This window comes from Felis catus, chromosome B2, assembly GCF_018350175.1.
Source record: "Felis catus isolate Fca126 chromosome B2, F.catus_Fca126_mat1.0, whole genome shotgun sequence".
NCBI lineage: Eukaryota > Metazoa > Chordata > Mammalia > Carnivora > Felidae > Felis > Felis catus.
The window spans coordinates 148,358,271-148,373,183 of NC_058372.1; the positions used below are offsets into that span (position 1 = coordinate 148,358,271).

A 14,913-nucleotide genomic window follows, 5' to 3' on the forward strand; every position below is an offset into this window, starting at 1 on the left:
GACACAGCCCGCTGAGATGCACAGGGCGTGGTGTCCCCCAGACCCCAGGCACGGGGCACCGACTCCCCAATTCTAGAAGCTTCTTCGAGGGTTCCGGGACGCACCCTTTTTCAGCAGCCACAGCATCCAGCACCCCGTGTGTGCCTCTGTGGAGCCTCGGGGGCCTGGAGGGGCAGGGGGGCCGGCACAGCGGGACAGAGGGCCGAGGGCCCAGGGCAGGTGCAGCCAGTTTTCGGGGCAAGTGTCAGAGAAGTTGGGGTGGCGGCTGCCTGGGGTACCCGGGAGAGTTCCCAGCGGCCAGAGGCCACGACGCGCCCCCTGCCTGCCCCACCTGTCCGTGCAAACTTCAGGCCCAGGCCCATTCCTTTAGGTGCCCTGAACCTCTCCAACACGCTGCCGTCGCTGCCTTCGGGGGAGCTGCCCCCGGCGAGGCCAGCCTGGGGGAACCTGCAGAGGGTACCCCCCCCCCGGAACACACACCAGGAGGCCGGCTGCCCCCCCAGGCTCGGAGCCAGCGCCCCTGCTCAGCTAGGCCTGGACTCCTGAGCCAGAGAAACCCGGGGGGGTGGGAGGAGTGGGGGTAACAAGGGTGCGCTGCTTTAAACCACTGGGATCCGGGGGCACTCGTTACCCAGCGAAAGATGACCAGTATAATTTGTTCTGTTACTTACACCCAAAACAGTGTTAATAAACCGTCAGAACAGGAGTATATAAAACCCGCACATTCCTTTAGACACCGAAGGGCCCCGAGCGGAAGGAAACATCGTCCAATGTCAGTATCTGTAAGGAAGAAGCCTTTTAGCAGATGCTACTGAAAATCTGAGCTACGTTCACCTAGAGACCTGTGTCCTCAGACGCTGTTCTTTCATTCTTATGGGAACGTCGGTTCCAAATTTATATCACATTCGGAGACACTGTGCTCATTTATTTGCTATGGACACATATTAAAAGATGTATCCAACTGTAACCGTGAACTATTTTTACTGAAAAGGAAAATAGCATTTGAGAGAAATTTTAGAAACATATGAGTCGATGATCAATGAAATGCTTTTTGAACAATATGTGAAACTGAATTCCGGAATCCTAAGGAACCGAAACAAATTAAATCCTTCGAAATTTAACCAGTAAGTCGATGCCATCTTGGATCGACTCAGTAACAAATGAACTCATGTACTTTAAACATCAACCCACAGGGGGTTTGTAGGTTAGATCCAGGGAACGTGCTTCCCCACGGCCGAGGGCCACACTCTTGGTCGGAGGCCACCTGAGGGGGCAGGCTTATCAGACAAATTCTAAGGCAGGACTTTTATTTCACATTGTGGAAGGCTCACACAAACAGCTTTCCTTGACCTGAGCCAAGGGTAGAATTTTGGTTTTGTTTTCAATAAAAATATTTTTTAAACTCTCAGGTTTCATTTCTTATAGAATAGACACATGTTATTTTAGTGTTTAGGGTTTTTTTTTCCACCACAGATGCTAACTTGTTTAAATTTTGACTAAATCCATTACAACTGTGTATTGTACGCATATTAAAATTTTGTATATCTTCCTTGAAGTGACCAAATCTCATGAATCCATGGTGCTCCTTGGAATCGACAATGCTGCTCCACTGAAATATACAGAAATGCTAATGTCACACACATCCCCCGTCCCCACCCCCACCCCCACCCCCGGATTGGGATAAGCATAGTGACAATCAACCAGAAATAAAAAAGCATAAACCATAATTCTTATACAATAATTTACTTGATTTTCTTATATCCGTAAACTCCCAAATGTCAAACTAGCAAGGTACGTAATTCAAATAGGCAGTCCCTTTTGTCAAATGTTTCACGTAAGTTTTTTATCATTAGGCCTCCCTCTTTTTCTAACAACTATGAAAGTTCCAGAATTGTCCATAGTGCATATGGCATAGGGGCCGATGCAGTGTTTCCGTGAGAGATAGCGAGCTTGAGAACCACTTCTTATGTGGTTCCGGAACATGTATGACCGCCCACAGCTGGCTGGTTCAGTCACCAGCCACCCGCCGAAATTCACCTTCCTTGGACGATGTACTAACTTGTCTCCCTGCAGGATACTGGGCTTCTGAAGGTGCTGGTGGCCACTCATGTTTGTAACCCAGCGTCTGGCACACAGTTGGTGCTTAATAACGGACCGTGGAACGGAGCCTCCAATGTTTTTGAAACACAGATTGAAAATATCCTCCCAGAAAACAGTCCAGAACAGAACATTTTCCTGGTATAAAGAGAAGATCAGGGCGCCCGGGTGGCTCAGTCGGGTAAGGTCCGACTTTGACTCAGGTCATGATCTCACGGTTTGTGGGTTCCAGCCCCGCGTCGGGCTCTGTGCTCACAGCTCGGAGCCCGGAGCCTGCTTCCAATTCTGTGTCTCCCTCTCTCTCTGCCCCTCCCCTGTTGTGCTCTGGTTCCACTCTCAGAAATAAAAACATTAAAAAAAAGAGAGAAGACCTAATATTCCTGAAACGAACACCGATAATAAATCAGTATGCTGTTGGAGACAAACGTCGCCCTAGAAGTGGTTTTAGAAAAAAGTACGTTTAAATTTTAATACAACCGTTCTTATAGATACGGGCCGCCAAAACATACCTAAAAGGGTGGCCAAGCACATGGGTTGGGGAAGCAGACAGCTTCACTCCTCTCTACTCACCCCGTGAGCTCTAGCAAGTCATGTAGTCTCTTTTTAATTTTTTTAAATTAAAAATTTTTTTAAAGGTTGCTTATTTATTTTGAGAGAGACAGAGAGAGTGGGAGTGGGGGAGGGGCAGAGACAGAGGGAGACAGAAAATCCGAAGCAGGCTCCATGCTGCCAGCGCAGAGCCTGATGCGGGGCTTGAACTCAAGAAACTGCAAGATTGTGACCTGAGCTGAAACCAGGAGTTGGACGCTTAACCAACAGAGCCACCCAGGCGCCGCATTTTTTTTTTTTTTTTTTGACAGGAGAGAGAAAGAGAGGCAGAGGGAGAGGGAGACAGAGGATCCCAAGCAGGCTCTGTACAGGCAGCAGAGAGCCCACTGTGGGGCTCGAGCTCACGACCTGAGTCCAAGTTGGACGCTCAGCGGAGCCACCCGGGCGCCCCCAGCCTCTTAAGCCCCCGTTTCCTTATCTGTGGAGTTACAGTAATAATGGTACCTCCTTCATTATCTTGTTGCAAGAGTCAAGTAAATAAAATATATAAAGCACTTAGGTGATCACCCTTCTGGGCTCAAGAATACAGGTTATTTTGCTCCCGAACCTGAACATGCATCATAAATCAAATCATTTAATGAAGCCAGAATTCGGATTTCTGGGGCACCAAGAATAAGCTGCTCTCGGATGGCCTGTATCTTGAATTTTTTTTTTCCTGCAATTATAAAAAGTAAATTGTTGTTTCAATAACAAAAGTTTATTTTTAAAATTGAACAGAAGCTCCAAGAAGTAAAGTAGAGTTTTCTCTACACAGACATGCTTAGTGAATGCACAATATTTGAAGTTCCAGGAAGACTAATAAAACCACTGGGAAGTTGGGGACAAGGATAATTGACAATAAAAATTCACAGCTGTCTTTGAAGAGTTGTGTTTTTGGAGCCATTATTAATAAGAATCAGCTTCAGGAGTGGGGAAAAAAAAAGAGGTTTTAAAAGTGATGCGAATTAATATTCCAAGCTGCATTATGGCAGGAAAGCGATGACTTATCGATATCTTCGACGCCTAGGAAGAATGGACATCTGATATGCAATGTTGCTGATTTTATTTTATGCTTCAGCCAGTGAGGCGTGACGGAGCTGGGCTATGTACTATAATAAAACAATATGTGTTAGTGGTCACTTAACAACAACCCCAGATCCTCCTTATTTTGCACCAATCACTTTTTAATATGAAATCGCCACACGGTTCACTTTAAATGTTGTACAATTTTATTCATCAATTATGCCTCAATGAAGCTGAAATAAAAAGAATAAAGATCCCCATGCCCTACCCGCCCCCCCCAAATCTCATTGAAAATACTTGTGTGATTTTTGTTGATTTTAACGTGAACCCACAAGCTAGGAGTGGTGGCAGAAAAGGACCACATGCATGTCTTAGACATGTTCTTCCTCTACTTTAGGTATGAAAGAACGTAAGAAAAAAGACACAGTTCCCTCCACTCGCCACGCGGGATGTGATAGGACAAAGCAGAAATAAATTCCCATAACTATTTTTCTTTTTCTAGAAAGCTTCTCTTAGGATGTACTCATGTCCTCTGTTCACAGGAAACCAGATGAAACTGACATGCAGCGCACCCCCCCCCGCCCCGCCCCCCACGGGGACCGTGCTCAGAAGGTCCAGGTCCTGAGTGTTTCTGTGCTGGCTCGTGAAAAGCCACACTTTTAATGAAATCGCTTACTAGCAATTATTATTTCATGCCAACAGGGTCCTGACTCTCACCATATTGTGAAATAGTAATTACAAGTTACCACCTTTCAAGTGCTTAATTAAACTTACTCGTAAGACTCTCAACATAAACGGTTGGCCTGGGGAAATGAGGTCTCCGAAACGATCACATGACTGGGCATCTCAGGAGCAAGCTCTGTGTGTTTAAACACGTCTTTCTCCGAAGACTTCTCTCTATAAATGTCATTCTACCATCACTCAAAGACACTGCTACTAGAATCACTCTTTTCCTTAAAACACAGCGCAAAAAGCAGGGTGTCTAGTCTTCATTATCAAACAAGCTTCAAAGCTGTTCTTTACCTAGTAATTTGGAGGAATGGCTGATAAACAGTGATTTAAACTACAGAACAGTAGGGTAAAGGGAATGAATGGAGCTACCCCAGGAGACAGGGAAATGCCACTCATCTGGAAGAGGCAGGACAGCTGGCCACGTAACCCCATGTGGCGCTCGCTGATGGAGACAGAGGACGTGGAGAGCGCCCCCCCCTCCCAGGCACTGTGGCTGTGCACATCTGGGATGGACTTTGCATGGTGTTGGGAGTTCCTGTCTGGTGGCAAGTTCCAAGGAGGAACGTGAACTCGGCATTCTAGAGAAGCCCAGCCCTGGATGGAAGCCCCAATGACCCAAATAACGATACGCTAGAAATGTTGGGGAAATAATTTTTAAAAAATCAATATAAGACAAAGAGCGGGTAAGTTCTTTGGGGAGGATAAAGATGTCCAGAAGCACTTTTCTCCAGATTTCCTACTTTAAAAATGTTTTCCTAGTTTTTGAGACGTTATGCATTCACAGTGTTCAAAAAAAATGATAAGAAGTCACATATGAACAGCTCACCTCCCGTCCATTCACCATTACTACCCACTACCCCCGAAGAGCTGAGCACAGTCACTGCTTTCTTTTCTGTCTCCTTCCAGATTTTTATGCAGATCTAAGCAAATACGAATATGTGCTTCCCTCTGTTACAACACAAAGTTGAGCACTGTAGATTTGTCTCGTAGTAACGCATCTCTGAGGTCCTTCCGATTCAGTATGTAGACTTCACTCCTTTTGTAACAATGGGGAGGGGCAGGTGGATGGACAGAGCAAACTTTCAGTTCCACCCTGGTGGGCATTTAGGTTGTTTCTAGTCTCTGCTGCTGGGGACAACGTCACAGTGAATTGGCACATGCGGCAGGTGGTTTAAAGCTCCTCAGGGCCTCCTGGGTGGCGTGGTCGGTTGTGTCTGACTCTCGATTTCGGCTCAGGTCATGATCTCATGGTTCGTGAGTTCGAGCCCTGAGCCCGGCTCTGCGCTGACAGTGTGGAGCCTCCTTGGGATTCTCTCTCTCTCTCTCTCTCTCTCTCTCTCTCTCTCTCTCTCTCCCTCCCTCTCTCTGTGCTCCTCCCCCACTTATGGTGTCTCTTTCAAAATATATAAACTTAAAAAAAAAACAGGTAAAAAATGAAGCTATTCAAAGCATCATACATCTTTGTACTTTTGATGGATGTGGCCAGACCGTTCTTTGCTGGCAATATAGGACTATGCCCATTTTCTTAAAACCTTGTTTTTTTCAAGTTGTACATGACAAATGGTATCTCAGTGGGGAGGCTGAGCACTGTTCATATGTTTACGGGTCACTCTTATTTCCTTTTCTGTGAATTCAGTGTTCGTGTCTTTTGTGCCCCTCCCTTCTTCTGTTAATATATCAGTCTTTTTCTTGTTGTCTTCTGGGAGTTACCAATTTCTTTTCCATTTTTTCCTTTCTGTTTTACTTTGTTTATGGTGTATTGGAGGAGTTCTCTTTTTAAACAAAGTTAAATATATCAATCATACCTTTCATGCCTCTTCTTTTTTTTAATATAATTTAACTTTATTTTTTTATTTTTTAAGATTTACATCCAAATCAGTTAGTAATAGTGAAGCAATGATTTCAGGAGTAAATTCCTTAATGCCCCTTACCCATTTAGCCCATCCCCCCTCCCACAACCCCTCCAGCAACCCTCAGTTTGTTCTCCAGATTTATGAGTCTCTTTTGTTTTGTCCCTCTCCTTGGTTTTATATTATTTTTGTTTCCCTTCCCTTATGTTCATCTGTTTTGCCTCTTAAAGTCCTCCTATGAGTGAAGTCATATGATTTTTGTCTTTCTCTGACTAATTTCGCTTAGCATAATACCCTCCAGTTCCATCCACGTAGTTGTCAATGGCAAGATTTCATTCTTTTTGATTGCCGAGTAATACTCCATTGTATATACAAACCACATTTTCTTTATCTATTCATCCATCGATGGACATTGGGGCTCTTTCCATACTTTGGCTATTGTCGACAGTGCTGCTATAAACAGGGGGGGATGTGTCCCTTCGAAACAGCACACCTGTATCCCGTGGATAAATGCCTAGTAGTGCAATTGCTGGGTCATAGGGTAGTTCTGTTTTTAGTTTTTTGAGGAACCTCCATACTGTTTTCCAGAGCGGCTGCACCAGCTTGCATTCCCACCAATAATGCAAAAGAGATCCTCTTTCTCCGCATCCTCGCCAACATCTGTTGTTGCCCGAGTTGTTCATGTTAGCCATTCTGCCAGGTGTCAGGTGGTATCTCATTGTGGTTTTGATTTGTATTTCCCTGATGATGAGTGATGTGGAGCATTTTTTCATGTGTCGGTTGGCCATCTGGATGTCTTCTTTGGAAAAGTGTCTATTCATGTCTTTTGCCCATTTCTTCACTGGACTATTTTTTTTGGGGGGGGGTGTTGAGTTTGATAAGTTCTTTATAGATTTTGAATACTAACCCTTTATCTGATATGTCATTTGCAAATATCTTCTCCCATTCTGTTGGTTGCTTTTCAGTTTTGCTGATTGTTTCCTTCACTGTGCAGAAGCTTTTAATTTTGATGAGGTCCCAGTAGTTCATTTTTGCTTTTGTTTCCCTTGCCTCCAGAGACGTGTTGAGTAAGAAATTGCTGAGGGCAAGATCAAAGAGGTTTTTGCCTGCTTTCTCCTCAAGGGTTTTGATGGCTTCCTGTCTTACACTGAGGTCTTTCATCCACTTTGAGTTTATTTTTGGGTATGGTGTAAGAAAGTGGTCCAGGTTCATTCTTCTACATTTTGCTGTCCAGTTTTCCCAGCACCACTTGCTGAAGAGACTGTCTTTATTCCATTGGATATTCTTTCCTGCTTTGTCAAAGATTAGTTGGCCATTCGTTTGTGGGTCCATTTCTGGGTTCTCTATTCTATTCCATTGATCTGAGTGTCTGTTCTTGTGCCAGTACCATACTGTCTTGATGATTACAGCTTTGTAGTATAGTTTGAAGTCTGGGATTGTGATGCCTCCTGCTTTGGTTTCCTTTTTCAAGATTGCTTTGGCTATTTGGGGTCTTTTCTGGTTCCATACAAATTTTAGGATTATTTGTTCTAGCTCTGTGAAGAATGCTGGTGTTATTTTGATAGGTGTTACTTTGATAGGATTGAATATGTAGATTGCTTTGGGTAGTATCGACATTTTACCAATATTTGTTCTTCCTATCCAGGAGCATGGAATCTTTTCCCATTTCTTTGTGTCTTCTTCAATTTCTTTCATAAGCTTTCTATAGTTTTCAGTGTATAGATTTTTCACCTCTTTGGTTAGATTTATTCCTAGGTATTTTATGGTTTTTGGTGCAACTGTAAATGGGATCGATTCCTTGATTTCTCTTTCTGTTGCTTCATTGTTGGTGTATAGGAATGCAACTGATTTCTGTGCATTGATTTTATATCCTGCAACTTTGCTAAATTCATGAATCAGTTCTAGAAGTTTTTTGGTGGAATCTTTTGGGTTTTCCATATGGAGTATCATGTCATCTGCGAAGAGTGAAAGTTTGACCTCCTCCTGGTCGATTTGGATGCCTTTTATTTCTTTGTGTTGTCTGATTGCAGAGGCTAAGACTTCCAATACTGTGTTGAATAACAGTGTCAAGAGTGGACATCCCTGTCTTGTTCCTGACCTTAGCGGGAAAGCTCTCAGTTTTTCCCCATTGAGGATGATATTAGCGTTGGGTCGCTCGTATATGGCTTTTATCATCTCGAGGTATGATCCTTCTATCCCTACTTTCTTGAGGGTTTTTATCAAGAAAGGATGCTGTATTTTGTCAAATGCTTTCTCTGCATCTATTGAGAGGATCATATGGTTCTTGTCCTTTCTTTTATTGATGTGATGAATCACATTAATTGTTTTGCAGATATTGAACCAGCCCTGCATCCCAGGTATAAATCCCACTTGATCGTGGTGAATAATTTTTTTTAATGTATTGTTGGGTCTGGTTGGCTAATATCTTGTTGAGGATTTTTGCATCCATGTTCATCAGGGAAATTGGTCTATAGTTCTCCTTTTTAGTGTGGTCTCTGTCTGGTTTTGGAATCATGCCTTCTGAATTTTCAAATACAGTTAGAAATGCCATTACTTTGCTGTGTTTATAAAAAAATTCTTATATTTCTTCTAAAGTTTTGATGACTTTTTTTTTAATTTAAATCTTATATTCGTTTAGGATTTATCCTGAGGCACAGCATGAAATATAGATCCACGTACAGGGTTTTTTCTAGATGGCAACAATATTTTCTTTAAAAAATTTTTAAAACATATTTATTCTTGAGAGAGAGACAGAGTGTGAGTGGGGGAGGAGCAGAGAGAGGGAGACACAGAATGCGAAGCAGATTCCAGACTCCAAGCTGTCAGCACGGAGCCTTACGTGGGGCTCGAAACCATGAACTGAGAGAACATGACCTGAGCTGAAGTCGGATGCTTAACTGACTGAGCCAGCCAGGTGCCCCAGCAATATTTTCTGATACCATTTATTGACCAGTCCATTCAGGGGATACAAAATTCTCTCATGTGTTTGGAACTACTTCTGGACTTTCTATTCTCCTGCACTGAATTAGGTGTATCATATGCCTTTATCGTGGTTTTAATTACTGAGGTTTTATTTCTGTAGGGCAACTTTCAATGTATTTATTTTGCCATGTGAGCTTTAGAATCACCTTATCTTCTTAAAAATAATTTTCATATGTTTATTGGAATACTGATTTATAAAATAATTTAAAGGGAATGAGCAAGTTTATAAGGTTGATTTTTCTTCTGAAAAAATGATATGCTTATTTTGATTTCTAATTTTTTTTAATGTTTATTTATTTTTGAGAGAGAGGGCACACAAGCAGGGGAGGAGCAGAGAGAGAGGGAGACACAGAATGGGAAGCAGGTTCCAGGCTCCAAGCTCTCAGCACAGAGCCCAACACGGGGCTCGAAACCATGAACCGAGAGATCGTGACCTGAACTGAAGCTGGACGCTCAACCAACTGAGCCACCCAGGCGCCCCTGGTTTCGAATCATTTTCAGGCGCATTTGTAGTTCTCCAGAGGAAAAATCCCTAAAAAATGGCAGGAAATTGAACTTTCATGTGTATTGTTTCTTTGACGAGGCTCTTTCAGAAGGTTTGTGCATCATCAACCTTGTTGCCCAATCTGGCTTACTCAAGGTCTGCACCTCAGTCCCTTATTCTAGACAGGCATGGCATTTGTTGCCCTGAAGTCTGGTGCGACTTCCCCTTACCATGTCGTGAGGTTTGGAAAACATTCATTTACTTACAGCAAAATGAAAAGATACCAGACAGGCTTAAGTTGCTGTAAGTGCAGATGTCTGGGCAGACGGTGTGATGCGATGCCCACGGTGTGCTGGCCGCTGGCGAGAGAAAGGGGCCCTGGGAACCCCGTGCCCGCTTCTCGAGACGGGGACAATCCCGTGATGCCCGCAGCGGTTGTGAGACCTCGTCATTCGGGCAGTTCTGCCCAGGTGAAGGGGGGGAAACTTTTTGGGACATGTCCAAAAATACATATTAGAAAGAAGATGGGACACAGAACAAAGTGTTTCATGCAGACTTTGGGGTGTTTTTAATAACCTTAGATGGTATTCAAGTGTCCCAGGCTACTTCCTGACAGAGGTGAGCGTCGTGACGCATGACAAATGCAGTGCAAGGAATAAAGGTGCGGGGACATCTTGAATCCATAGATTCTCACTTGGCATGAGAGGATGGGGTCCGGCCAAGCGAGGACCTGCCCACTTTTCAGGGCCAAACCATCCCTCACTGGGGCCCGGCACACGGTGCGTTGCCTTTTTCGCAAGGAGAGAAGCGACGGGCTCTCTAAGACCTCGGTTTGTCTCCTTCCGCTCTGTGACAACGTAGCCCCAAAGGCGCAAACCCACTCCCAAGGTGAAGAAAAGAGCATTAGGGATCAGCATGCCAGAACGCATCGCCTTGTTCATGGGTTTCCAAAGACCATTTGCAGCCGGCAGAGTTCTTCACCTATCGGATAGATCATGAAATAGCCACGTCTGAAAAGACCTTCCCTGAAGGTGACCTAGTCCAATCTCCTCACTGAAAGTGTGGAAAATTACACCCAGAGCAGTTTGTGAAGTGCCCCGACCATGTAGGTCCCTGGGCCTCCGCGGTGGCTTTAATTACTTTTCTACTCTTATCTTTTTCATGTTTACTAAACTATACTTGAGGTGGGCTGAAAGGTGAGCTCTAAACCACATCCGGGAAGAAATACCGTTTCTGTTTCGCCTCGTATAAAATCATTTTGTGCTCAATTGCACATATTGATAAAAATCAACGTGTCCAACCAATGCTAATTTCAGGGTTTTTTTTTTTATTATTTTTTTTAGCATTTATTTATTTTTGAGACAGAGAGAGACAGAGCATGAACGGGAGAGGGTCAGAGAGAGGGAGACACAGAATCCGAAACAGGCTCCAGGCTCCGAGCTGTCAGCACAGAGCCCGTCGCGGGGCTCGAACTCACGGACCGCGAGATCATGACCTGAGCCGAAGTCGGCCGCTTAACCGACTGAGCCACCCAGGCGCCCCTAATTTCAGTTTTTTATTTTTGAACCTAAAGGGATTCTGATTCTAGAATGAATCGTATGCGATCTAACCCCATGACTCTTCTCTAGAAATGTTTTCTTTTTAAGGACCAAAGACACCCCTTAAGTTATTTTACTTCCTTCTCTTTCCATGTACAGTCAATACAGCAAGAGTTGCCCAGTCACAAAGCTTTCTCATCTTGGAGTGTGATATATTTTTTACGCCTGATGGCATTAGGCTTATTCTGGGGGACGCGGAGCTTGGGGCTCTTGAAAGGCATCTGTGAGGCACAGAAGTAAGAGCAGCCATGAGACTAAAGGCAGAGGGTGTCCCACACAGCCCCCTCCCCGGCGTCCCCAGGGCCACAGAGGAGCCTCTGTCAGACAGGGAAACCAGACTCCTAGCGTCACATGGTAGAAGAAGGGTAAGCACACGGTCTGCTGTTTGACTGCGGTAGTTTGTTTCCCCTTGCCCATCCTTGAAGTCTGGCATTTATGGCTTCTCTCCCGGCCGGTGTCCCAGTGTTCCATCCAGGCCGAGCCCAACAGCACATGGCTTTGGCCGTCCAGATGTGCCAGGCAGACGGGCAGCCCAAAGGCCCTGTATTTGCGGGCTGCCTCGAGGTCTCCTCCAGCTCCCTCTTCACCTTTGGTGTCGAGATCGTCTCCAGAAGTCCCCGGGCGGGTTCTGTAGAGGCGCCAGCCTTCTCTGCGGCGGCCAGGATGCTCTGGGTCTCCGTGGTTCTTCATCCCGTGGCCAGACGCGCACCCACAGCTCCCCGGACGCCTTCTCAGCATCTCCGGGGGCTCCGGCTTCACAGTGGCAAGGGATCGCATGGCCGATAAACTTTCTTTCTCAAGGATCACAGAGAAGAAATCCTTGGGGGACTGGACGGGAGGCTGGACATGCCGCCCGGGGAGCCTGACGTCATTTCTGGGGGTTGGGCTTTGCAGGGAAGCAGAGCTGGCGGCTTGTTTCCATCTTCCATGAGCGCTGCGATGAGACTCGGGCATAACCGCAGGTTGATGTTCCCGAAGTTTCTATCAGCACAGGCCCTCCAGCCAGGCGCAGGGGACAGTGAGGCACAGAGGAGCTCCAAGGGGGCACAGCAGAGGCCTCAGGCCGCAGCAGCACACGCTTCCTATCCCTGGCTGGAGTTTAACTGTGATTTCATTCATTCTTCCTCCACTGTCTCCCAGCCCGGAGCAAGTGAGCGGAAGGCCAGCCAGTCCGCCAGCCGGTCCCTGGGCCGTTCCCTGCGGCCGCGGGGAGAACTCCCAGCACGCACCTCCGCCTCCTGATTCCTCGAAACTCATTTCCAAGCTAGTTGTTCCCAAACGTGGAATTGGCTGCTGCGCCAATGCCAGCGTTAAAGAAAAAACATGCGCGAGGATTGTGCTTCCCCCCCGGATATTCATCACCATCCTTCGGCGTCCCATCTGCTACTGACTCTACAAGGTTCGAACTTGTTTCTTGGCTTTGTCGGTGGGCACTTTTCATCCAGTTCTTTACTGTGAAGTTCTAAGGTCCCTAAGTGCTCTCTACTCAAACTTTATTTCCAGGAGGCGTCTTATTACATATAAAGGGGCAATTTACGATGCACTGTATATTTAATGGAATGATGTGTTTGTGTATCCCAGCCAGCAGGGTGATGGTAATGATGCTGGTATTATAAGTCTAACTATATATATAAAATATGTATAACTGATGTTATAATTATTAGTACCGTCATCATAACTTGACATTTCATGAGCGCTCCCGGCGTGCCCGGGGCTTCTCCAAGCTCAGGCCTGCCGTGGACACGGTCAGGTGATCCGTGGCTTTGCCTTTGTGCCAGACGCGGCCACTGGATTTCCCAAGGGCATTGGTTCGCACCATCACGCTGCTCCCTTTAGAAAAACGTATTCTAATGTTTCTTTCCTTTATTTTGAATGATGAAACCTAACTTAGAAGCAAACAGTTCCATATGAATTAACTCTTCTCTGTGGCCACGTTCTGGATTAGAAACACTCATGGCTTTTGTCTTCTCAGGACTCACGGTTCACCGAAAGCATTTATTTCAACCTTGGCTTCTTTCCTCCTTCTTCCTCTACCTTCTTCCCTTCCAGCATCTTCCCTTCCGGCATCCTTCCCTTTCTACTTCAAGCAATTATTCATTAGACTGCCCCACTTTAAATATGGGAAAGTTAAGGCCTGGGTACGTTTCCTACATCACACGGCTGTTTAGTTGGCCTCCTCCCCATGCTTCTCTCATTATACCTGCTCACCGGTTTCCAATAAATATTATTGAACGATGACTGAGTGAAGCGTGTGTGCTAAGCATCTTGCTGGATGCACTCAAAAGAATAAAATAGGGGGGCCTCCCAGATTGGAGGGAGATTAAGGGCTAACACTTGTGCCCTCTGATTGTGCCCCATTTTTATCTAATCCTTTAAAACGGGCATTATCATGATCATTTTAAAGGTGAGATCATTGAGTTCACAGAAATTTAGGGACTTGTCCCAGGTCCCACAGCTGGCAAGCCACGGGGCAGGGGCCCAGGGTTTGGGAGGTTGTGGGTTTGGGATCTGCACGGGGCCAGTTGGCCTCAAAGCCCACTTCTGGTCTGCCCCAAAAAGTTTACGCTCAATCTCATAGAGATGACTGAAAACACAGGAAGGTTAAGAAGGGACGTTACATTTCCCACTGCAGCTACAAAATGTAAATGCCCCAGAAACTCACACACACGAAGTAAGTCAAGTAATGACCTTGGGAAGTCAGGGGAACGGTATCAGATAATAATTCCCCCGTCAGTTAATATTCTTTACTCTGTCAGCGGGGCACCGGCAAGATCTCTGCTGGGTCCTTCATAATTTTGTAAGAATGTTTTTCAATTTCCCCTCAGTTTTGCTTGATATACGAGTCTGTTTTTTTTCTTTTTTGTTGTTATTTTTTAAAATGTTTCTTTATTGACGTAGAGAGAGAGAGAGAGAGAGAGAGAGAATGCAGGAGAGGGGCAGAGAGAGAAGGAGAGAGACAATCCCAAGCAGTCTCTATGCTCTCAGCACAGAGCCTGCCGTGGGGCTTGATCCCACAGACTGTGAGATCATGACCTGAGCTGAAACCAAGAGTCGGACACTTAACCAACTGAGCCACCCAGGCGCCTCTGGCTTTTTCTTTAGATTCAAAATGGTCAACATGAGGTTAAGATATCATGTCACAACTAGATGCTTAAAAATAGCAGATTAGGGGCGCCTGGGTGGCGCAGTCGGTTAAGCGTCCGACTTCAGCCAGGTCACGATCTCACGGTCCGTGGGTTCGAGCCCCGCGTCGGGCTCTGGGCTGATGGCTCAGAGCCTGGAGCCTGTTTCCGATTCTGTGTCTCCCTCTCTCTCTGCCCCTCCCCCGTTCATGCTCTGTCTCTCTCTGTCCCAAAAATAAATAAATGTTGAAAAAAAATTTTTTTTAAAAATAGCAGATTAAAGGGGCGCCTGGGTGCCTCAGTCGGTTAAGCGGCCGACTTCGGCTCAGGTCATGATCTCGCGGTCCGTGAGTTCGAGCCCCGCGTCGGGCTCTGTGCTGACTGCTCAGAGCCTGGAGCCTGTTTCGGATTCTGTGTCTCCCTCTCTCTCTGCCCCT

The 14,913-nt window shown here is 45.7% G+C and overlaps 1 protein-coding gene and 1 pseudogene across 1 annotated transcript in view; both read right to left on the minus strand.

Moving 5' to 3' along the window:
* The window catches only part of PDE10A (phosphodiesterase 10A), a 619,063-nt gene that overhangs the window by 386,340 nt on the left and 217,810 nt on the right, over positions 1 to 14,913 (minus strand). The gene's annotated exons all lie outside the window — the stretch shown is intronic.
* LOC101098956 lies at positions 11,289 to 13,173 on the minus strand (annotated as a pseudogene).